General features: G+C 41.1%; 1 long non-coding RNA gene across 1 annotated transcript; it reads left to right on the forward strand.

Annotated features, from left to right (window-relative positions):
• Positions 1–1,140: 1,140 nt before the first annotated feature.
• Positions 1,141–5,727, forward strand: LOC306919338. The gene is made up of 3 exons (XR_013789522.1): positions 1,141–1,239; positions 2,364–2,720; positions 4,137–5,727. It is a non-coding gene; the product is annotated as an uncharacterized lncRNA (long non-coding RNA).
• The last annotated feature ends 3,658 nt before the right edge of the window (positions 5,728–9,385 follow it).

Here is a 9,385-nt window from a genome sequence, read left to right on the forward strand (position 1 = left end):
ATGTCCGATATCGGGCATCAGCGCCTAAAATGACGGATACATCGGTGAGACCGATGTCGGGCTCTATTCACAACACCTTGCTCTGCGAGGCGTTGTGAAGAGACTCGAGACACTGACAACAAATAAGAGAATAAATGTCATCTTTGAGTTGCTCTGCTGATGCTACCTTCTCTCTCCTCCTGTCTGTGTGTAAAGAGGTTTCATCTAAATATGAGGAGAGGAGATCCAGTCTGGTCCAGGAGGAACCACAATCTCCACAACATCAGGAGAGGAGATCCAGTCTGGTCCAGGAGGAACCACAACATCCACATATTAAAGAGGGACAGCAGGAGAGGAGTTCCAGTCTGGTCCTGGAGGAACCACAACCTCCACAGATTAAAGAGGAACAGGAAGAGGAGACTGGTGAGTCAACTTTGACATTACTACGTAGGAAGATTTGGTGCAATACTCTCTCAGGCAAAACACAATGATGTTTTTATTAGTATTATTCTAACAAGACTAAAGGGTTATTCAGAAACTTTAAGGATAAAAATATAGTTTGGTAACTCATGGTCCCCTAAAAGACACAGACACACAGCATGTTTCCGCTTGTGCCGCTACATAAGTATAGCACAACAAGTTTGAACCCATAATCATGTTTAGCTATTAAGATATTTGTGCGTGAGACTTAAGATTTTAAGCACGAGACTGGTACTGGTCCACTCAAAGGGTTAAGTGATCTGTCCAGGAAGGTTCTAATCATCAATCAGCATCAGACACTTCATTCAGGAGTGGTGGATTCTTGAGCCACAATGGTTCTGCAGGCTCCACCTGGGCAACGGTGGTGCTGCAGGCTCCACCTGGGCAACGGTGGTGCTGCAGACTCCGCTTGCAGCTTGAATGGCCCTCCTAAAGGCCTCACCATGGGTGTGTTGGGCTTCCTCCTCACGGAAGACACAGGCTGGGGCGCCAACCCATACTGCTCCCGGGTGCCGTCTACATTCCGGCTTTCACCCGTCTCTCCGGTGGTCACCAGACTACTCCTGGTTGTTCAGTTGTTCAGTAAACCCTTATTGAATGATAAGTACAAGTTGTTTTTACTGGTGATTTCCACAGAGCACCACAGGGAGAGGTCTACAGTATCTAGAGAGATGGCCTCCAAAAGACATTCAACGTTGTCAGAGGAACAGCCAGAGGTGGACCAGAGACGTGGACTGTTTGATGCGAAGATGCAACCTGTAGTAAAGTTGTACCGTATAGGTATGTGCTGTTTTGTTTACTTACTTACATAAAGGGATATTTCACTTACAAAATAATTGTGGGTAATGTTATCGTCTACTATATTTATTTTGATCAGACAAGCCCATTGTAACTTCAAACTCCATTTTAACCATCGTAGATACACAGAAAACACCCATCCCTGGTTCTAGTGAATGATATTGTCCTTCCTTAGAGCAGGGGTCCTCAACCTGTGGGCCAGGACCCCTCGGGGGGTCGCCAAATTATTTTGGGGGGTCCCCAAATTATTAAAAAAATAATAATAATCTTTTTTTTGCAACTGAATGGCTGGAAAATGGAAATGAAGAGTTTACATGGTACACATAGTGCATGCATACACCTCCCTAATGATTATATCTGGTTTCAGTATTTATTTATGGTGTATTGTCTCTATTATTAAGGTTATTGTAGCAGTCAATTTATATTGGGGGTCGGGAGGGGGAGGGGCGGGGTCCCGATACATTGCCAAAGCATTTCCGGGGGTCCCCGGCCAAAAACGTTGAGTACCCCTGCCTTAGAGGGGGACAGCCATAGCTGAATGGGTAGAGAGCCTGTCTAGGAAACAGAATGTACCACAGTGATGTTGTTAGGTCTGCAGTGGGTCCCAGGACCCACGGGTGGGAGTCCTAGTAAAAATGGTATATATATATATATATTTTTTTAAATTGTAATTGTTTGATATTATTGCATTTATACAAATCATGCATCAATTCAAGATTGAGACCTGGAGTCACCGCTCCACATTATATTTATGACACACTCAAAAATCATTGTATTATTGGAACATGTTTGTTGAAACTTCCAACAACCAGTTTGAGTTTGTGTCAATTGTTTCAGTTGTCTTTTCTTTTTTTCTTGTAGTGTAATTTTGTCATAACCTTCTGTTGAACACGTATTACTTATTTGTAACTATTTAAATGCAACATTATAATCAATACAAACAAAAGATGTCTTCTAAAATCTTTACTTGGACAAGTAAGTAAATGTAATGCTCAAAAATGTAATGTCAAGCCCTGAAAACTGTCTTTGATTAGAAATGGAGAAGATGATGTTCCTCCAAAAATGCAAACATTGAATGTTTTTCTCTCTTTGTGTCTTTTTTCTAGCCGTCCCGCACCTCCCTGTGTGTAAAGAGGAGGTTTTCACTGAACAACCGGAGAGGACCTCCAGTCTGGTCCAGGAGGAACCACAACCACCACAGATTAAAGAGGAGCTACTTCAAAGACCAATGGAGGCTGATGGGTCAAACTTGACATTACTAGCAGTGAAAAGTGAAGATGATCATGATGATGAAAACAGAGAGACAGAGCCTGTAGCCGGCACCTCAACCGAACACATGAAAACACAAGCTGATGTAGAGGACTGTGGAACATCACAACCAACTAGTGACAACCAGCTCCTCTCTTCACACTGTTCTGTATCTGACACTGAAGACAGTGATGAGTGGCAGGAGCCCAGTGAAGGTCAGTCAACTTTAAACACGCTGAAGTCACACAAGACACAACATGTGGAAGGACAAAGATTGTCTTTGAACAGCAAGCTGTCCAAGGACTTAAAATCATCAAAACACAGGGAAGAAACGCTTTAGTTGTACAGACTGTGGCAAATGTTTTTATCTTAAGGCAAATCTGACTAAGCACTCAAGGATTCATACAGGGGAAAAGCCATTCACTTGTACAGTTTGTGGTAAAGGCTTTATTCAGAGTGGTGATCTAAAAACACACATGAGGACTCATACAGGGGAAAAGCCCTTTACATGTAACGTGTGTGGTAAAGGCTTTGCTCTGGGTGTTAATCTAAAAAGACACATGAGGACTCATACAGGGGGAAAACCATTTACTTGTAAAGTGTGTGGCAAAGGCTTTGCTATGAGTGGTCATCTAAAAACACACATGATGACTCATACAGGGGAAAAGCCCTTTACTTGTAACGTGTGTGGTAAAGGCTGTCTTCACATCGGTAATCTAAAATTACACATGAGGACTCATACAGGGGAAAAGCCCTTTACTTGTAACGTGTGTGGTAAAGGCTTCATTCATAGTGGTGATCTAAAAACCCACATGAGGACTCATACAGGTGAAAAGCCCTTTACTTGTAACGTATGTGGTAAAGCCTTTGCTAGGAGTGCTACTCTAAAATCACACACAAGGACTCATGAGAGGGGAAAGCCCATAGACTCATACAGGGAAGAAACCCTTTAGTTGCAGTTAGTGCCAAATGCTTGGTCAAAATGCACATCCGAGGATAATGAGGAGGAATCATACAGGGAAGAAGTGGTTAGTATTAATAGTAATAAATGCACATTTTCCCCATGAACCCATTTGAGTTGACACATGATATAACATCATTCATTCTATTCCAGGATGACAATGACAGTTAGATACTAAAGCAGTGGAATCGCATAATCTGACAATAGAGCGTCACAGTCCAGCCCCTTTCAGAACGAAGAGGGCACCAGAAGAGAAGTTCCCATTCATTACTGTACTGTAACAGCATGCTGGATGGAAACCGTGCATGTCAAAAAGTACTACTAAAAGTAGCAAATCTACAATCTCTAAATGTGTTGTGCTGCGTCTGGAGCTTGCAGATCTGCTATGTGTTTATACCAGTTTTAGTCTTCTTAACGCTAGACCACAAACCCTGCAACACTAACCCCAGAACTCTTAATTAACAAACGTTAAAGGTAGACAATAACTGTCTGTTGGATACATAGCATTTGTGCCATGATGGAGTGCCAGGAGGGATAGCGAGGGAATTGTAAAATAAAATGATAAATGGCTGGTAACATTGTCAACTGTGTACATTAACGTCAAATTAGTTTATGCAAGTCCATGAAGTACCTCTAAACAATATGTACATTGTCTTTGTTTCCAATTCAGTGTTGCATCATCAGTCTGGCTTCCCTGTTCTACCAGAGGTGAATGAACAACGAAGATTGGCTAAAAAAAAATGCCACTGCTGTGATCAGTGTGGTAAACGCTTCCCTACAATGTCCAGACTTAAAATACACCAGCGAATGCACACTGGAGAGAAACCCTATGGATGTGATCAGTGTGGACAAAACTTCTCTCATATGTCAAGCCTTAAAAAACACCAGATAATTCACACTGGAGAGAAACCCTATGGATGTGATCAGTGTGGACAACACTTCTCTCGAATGGACAAACTTAAAAGCCATCAGAAGGTTCACACTGGAGAGAAACCATATGGATGTGATCAGTGTGGACAACACTTCTCTCGAATGGCAAACCTTAAAACACACCAGAAGGTTCACACTGGAGAGAAACCATATGGATGTGATCAGTGTGGGCAACACTTCTCTCGAATAGACAGCCTTAAAACACACCAGATAATTCACACTGGAGAGAAACCTTATGGATGTGATCAGTGTGGACAACACTTCTCTCTAATGGCAAACCTTAAAACCCACCAGCGAATGCACACTGGAGAGAAACCCTATGGATGTGATCAGTGTGGACAAAACTTCTCTCATATGTCAAGCCTTAAAAAACACCAGATAATTCACACTGGAGAGAAACCCTATGGATGTGATCAGTGTGGACAACACTTCTCTCAAATGTCATACCTTAAAATCCACCAGCGGATTCACACTGGAGAGAAACCCTATGGATGTGATCAGTGTGGACAACACTTCTCTCGAATGGACAAACTTAAAAGCCATCAGAAGGTTCACACTGGAGAGAAACCATATGGATGTGATCAGTGTGGGCAACACTTCTCTCGAATAGACAGCCTTAAAACACACCAGATAATTCACACTGGAGAGAAACCTTATGGATGTGATCAGTGTGGACAACACTTCTCTCTAATGGCAAACCTTAAAACCCACCAGAGAATTCACACTGGAGAGAAACCCTATGGATGTCATCAGTGTGGAAAACACTTCTCTAGATTGTCCAACCTTAAAAACCACCATAAGGTTCACACTGGAGAGAAACCCTATGGATGTGATCAGTGTGGACAACACTTCTCTCGAATAGACAGCCTTAAAAGCCACCAGCGAATTCACACTGGAGAGAAACCCTATGGATGTGACCAGTGTGGACAATGCTTCTCTCACATGCAGAGTCTTAAAATCCACGAGAGAATTCACACTGGGGAGAAACCCTAATGATACTGATGTATGTGGAAAATCATTTTGTAATTCAAATAATGTTTGAATTTCCAGGTTGTACACACTGAATTTAATTTGTTCCCTTCTTGTCAGTGTGGAAAGAGATGTATTAATTCACATCATGAACGCACATATATTTGAAATATAAATATGTTTAGTGTTTTATATAGCTTCATTAGAGCGGGTGAGAAACATCAGCAAATCCACAAACCAAGTGTAGCATGATGAGCATTATGGCATTTGTTAAGCAATTGTTTTTTAAGAAGGGTAATATAATAACCCACAAGTTGATGTTGATTAATTGCAAGTAAACTTAACATACTGTTTTTGTACTATTTCTCATTCACGGTTCGACCAAATGTGCTGCCATTGTGCTGATTTCCCACTACATGTTTCTATCTAGATTCTGTATTTCTGCTTCATTACATTCATTACATCCGACTTTACCATGTTTATTATTGTCATCCTTTTGTTATGTTGCATTGTCTTTGCGGAGCATAACCACTTGTCCATTTACATTTAGCTGCAGGCAGAAATCTCAAGTATCTCAAGTCTCAATATTCATTTTATTCTCAATGCTATTGTTTCGCCATAGTTACCTGTAGGTTACATTTAGATTTATTTTTATTTTGTCTTTTGTTCTTTTTGTTGCCATGGTGTGTTACTTTTCTTAGTAGACTATATCATTAAAAATGTAAATAATGGTTGTGCAGTCACAAATAAAGACAAACATTCAAAGTCAAGAGGTGTTTTTTTTAGCTTGAGTTTATAGGCGTAGAGTGTGTTAATTTCAGTCAATAACTATTTGGAAGGCAATAACACACCTTGTAATGTAGGAGCACAACAGTTTTGCAACACTAAGTAAGGTGTTATGAACAACCACATATTATTGTATTAACACAATATCACAAACACCTGGTCCTTCACCAAAGCTGAAAGATTTGGAGCAATCATGTGCAAATTAGGTTTATATAGGGACCTGATTGTCCAATCTATCTAATGGTTCTGCTTGAATAACAAGATGGAGATGAGAGGGACTCATTCATACAAGGACATTAACAGAGTTGGGCTTTAAATATAATGCAAAGGTCAATCACCACAGGACATGAAGAATAGTTGTAACTTTTGCCACACTTACAATTTACAACACTAGCTTTTAAATGACCACTTTTCAACCTGCCTCCATACCATTTTCTTTCTACAATTTTCTTTCACATAGATCTCTGTCTCAGTTTCCTGTCTCTACACTCTATTATAACATGAAAAACGTGAAGGCAAAAACACGTATTTAAAGGAGGAAGCAATCAATAAAAAGGAAACTGAACAGTGCATACAAGGTATTACTATACTGTTATGTTCTGTTAGAAGTTAGGCAAAATACTCCTTTAAATACGGAGTGCCACAATTTTCCACCCTAAAACATGATCATCAGGTATTATTACAAAATAAGGGGGAAGTGTACAGTAGACCTATTTGTTAAAATCATGCTTTTATGTGGACACGCCCACCAGTTCATTAATTATGCCTGGTTTGCCTGGTGGGTGGTAATCCACCTGAACTGAAGCCGCACCCACAGCTGTAGTTGTATGATAAAGGGGGAGGGGTTAGGGGAGGGGCTGATAGTGTCGTGTCACTATATTACTGTTTATTTAATTGGCCCGTTTCGACTGTCAATGGTTCAGCCTCCAGGAAGAAACCCTAAATACAAAGTTAATACACCATTGCACATAAAAACGACTCCAGGGTGTCTAATGAACATAGACACATGAAATACTGGGGAAAAAATGGTGGCACTCCATCTTTAAGGTTTTAAAAGTTTATGATAAAGCAGCAGCATTTTGTTTGTAGGCCTATGCACCACATATCTGGAACAAACTCACAGAAAACACAGATAGGCCTATGCTGTGTTAAAGGATGAAACAGGGTTTACCGTATTACTACTGTTAATGTTGATTGGGATCGAGACAGCATATAGATCATAATTGATGTAATCATGCTAGAGTAAGTAATGTGTATCATGAATGAGCCACTATGGTCTTTTTTAAGCAATTGTTTATTTAGAAGGGTAATATAATAACCCACAAGTTGATTTGTTGGTTAACACTAAACTTAACACTGTTTATGTACTAATTCTCATTCACTGACTCAATTATTTTCAGAGAAAGTATAGGAAAGAACAGTAGGCTATGCTGTTGTCTTTTAGCCTAGACCAAATGTACTGTGTTCTGCTATTGTGCCGATTTCCTACATCTTTCTATCTAGACTATCTAGATTTCTGCTTCATTACATTCATTACATCTGACCTTACCATGTTTATTATTTGGTATGGGCACATCTAAGATTCCATGCGCGGCCAAAGGAAGCTGACTCCCGACGTCTTTTCCAGGTTTTTAGACAGCTGGTGGATAGAAAAGAAGCTCCACCGTGTCGGCCAGATTCCCGGAAAAGCTTGCCCCAGCGACAACCTGCCGCGTGGGTGGAGCTTCTTTTCCATCCACCAGCTGTCTAAAAAAACGGAAATGACGCAAAACACAGCTTATTCTGTCCGCGGATGGAATCTAAAGTGTGCCCAGGCTGACTGTCAAGAATCATTAGGATTTTTATTGTGATCTCTCGCCCTTCAAATATATAATCCATTAGTTTCTGTTGTGTTTGAACAATAATAGCAATTCAAATCAGTTGTCCTCAAAACCACACCTCCAGTCGCTGTCATAAGAACAGGAGGTGCGCTCATGATCACGGCAGCAGCCTGGTTGTCCATGGCTGCACGCGCACCTGCAGCCCATCAAGTATAACCTATGCTTTGTCCCGCGATGGTGTCGCGCACGCATACCTCTACACTCACAACAGTCGCTTGCCTTGTATATCAGCTGTTCTCTGTGCGCAATACTGTTGCGCTTTGAAGTATAAATGTCTCCTACGGTGCATCTCACTAGCCAACACACAAGAGAGATTGAATGGACTGAAACCAGCGCTCCCCAAAACAACAGGTTTGGAGATCTGTTGGGAATTGATTACATGAAACAGTCACCCGTGCGCAAATAATTGGTCTATTAACTTTATATTTAGGGTTTCTTCCTGGAGGCTGAACCTTTGACAGTCAAACGGGCCAATGAAATAAACAGTAATATAGTGACACCACACTATCAGCCTAACCCCTCCCCCTTTATCATACAACTACAGCTGTGGGTGCGGCAAAATTAAGAAAAGAAAATGCCGCTTATGAACTAACGGTTAATCGATAATTCCCATCCCTAATATCAAGGTCACAATAATCTGACGTTACTAACCGTAACCGCACGTGGAAGCGGGTGAGTCTTAACCGGCCACGTTATGTCTGGAGCCACGGGTCAGTCTTAACCAGCCACGTATGTCTGGAGCCACAGGTGAGTCTTAACCAGCCACGTATGTCTGGAGCCATGGGCTGTGTCTTAACCGGCCACGTATGTCTGGAGCCACAGGTGAGTCTTAACCAGCCACGTATGTCTGGAGCCACAGGTGAGTCTTAAACAGCCACACATGTCTGGAGCCATGGGTCAGTCTTAACCAGCCACATTATGTCTGGAGCCATGGGCTGAGTCTTAAACCGGCCACATTATGTCTTCACAGTACAGAAGCAGAAATATTTGAAACCACAACCTTTGGATCACATAGACAAGGTCCTAGCACGCTGCCTGCTTTAATTCGGATTAAACATCAAACGAAGATGCAAAGAAAATGCAAAACATGCAGTTAAAATATTTTTTAAAAATATATATTGTTGTGAACAAATGACACATTTTGAATTATTTTGAAAGTTTTAAACACCAATCCTTTAATCCCAGTCATGGCGGCAAGACTAAAAGTTCTGTTCAGGAGAGGAGAAAAAGTGATCTTGTGACGACATGTCTGAAATAAATGTCAGAGCTGACATGTAAATATGAAATATGAAATAAATGCTTAAACATGTAGCTAGGTGTAATGTTAGAGTCCACAGAAGACATGTAAATATGA

This window comes from Electrona antarctica (assembly GCF_951216825.1).
Source record: "Electrona antarctica genome assembly, contig: scaffold_25, whole genome shotgun sequence".
NCBI classification, from domain to species: Eukaryota; Metazoa; Chordata; class Actinopteri; order Myctophiformes; family Myctophidae; genus Electrona; species Electrona antarctica.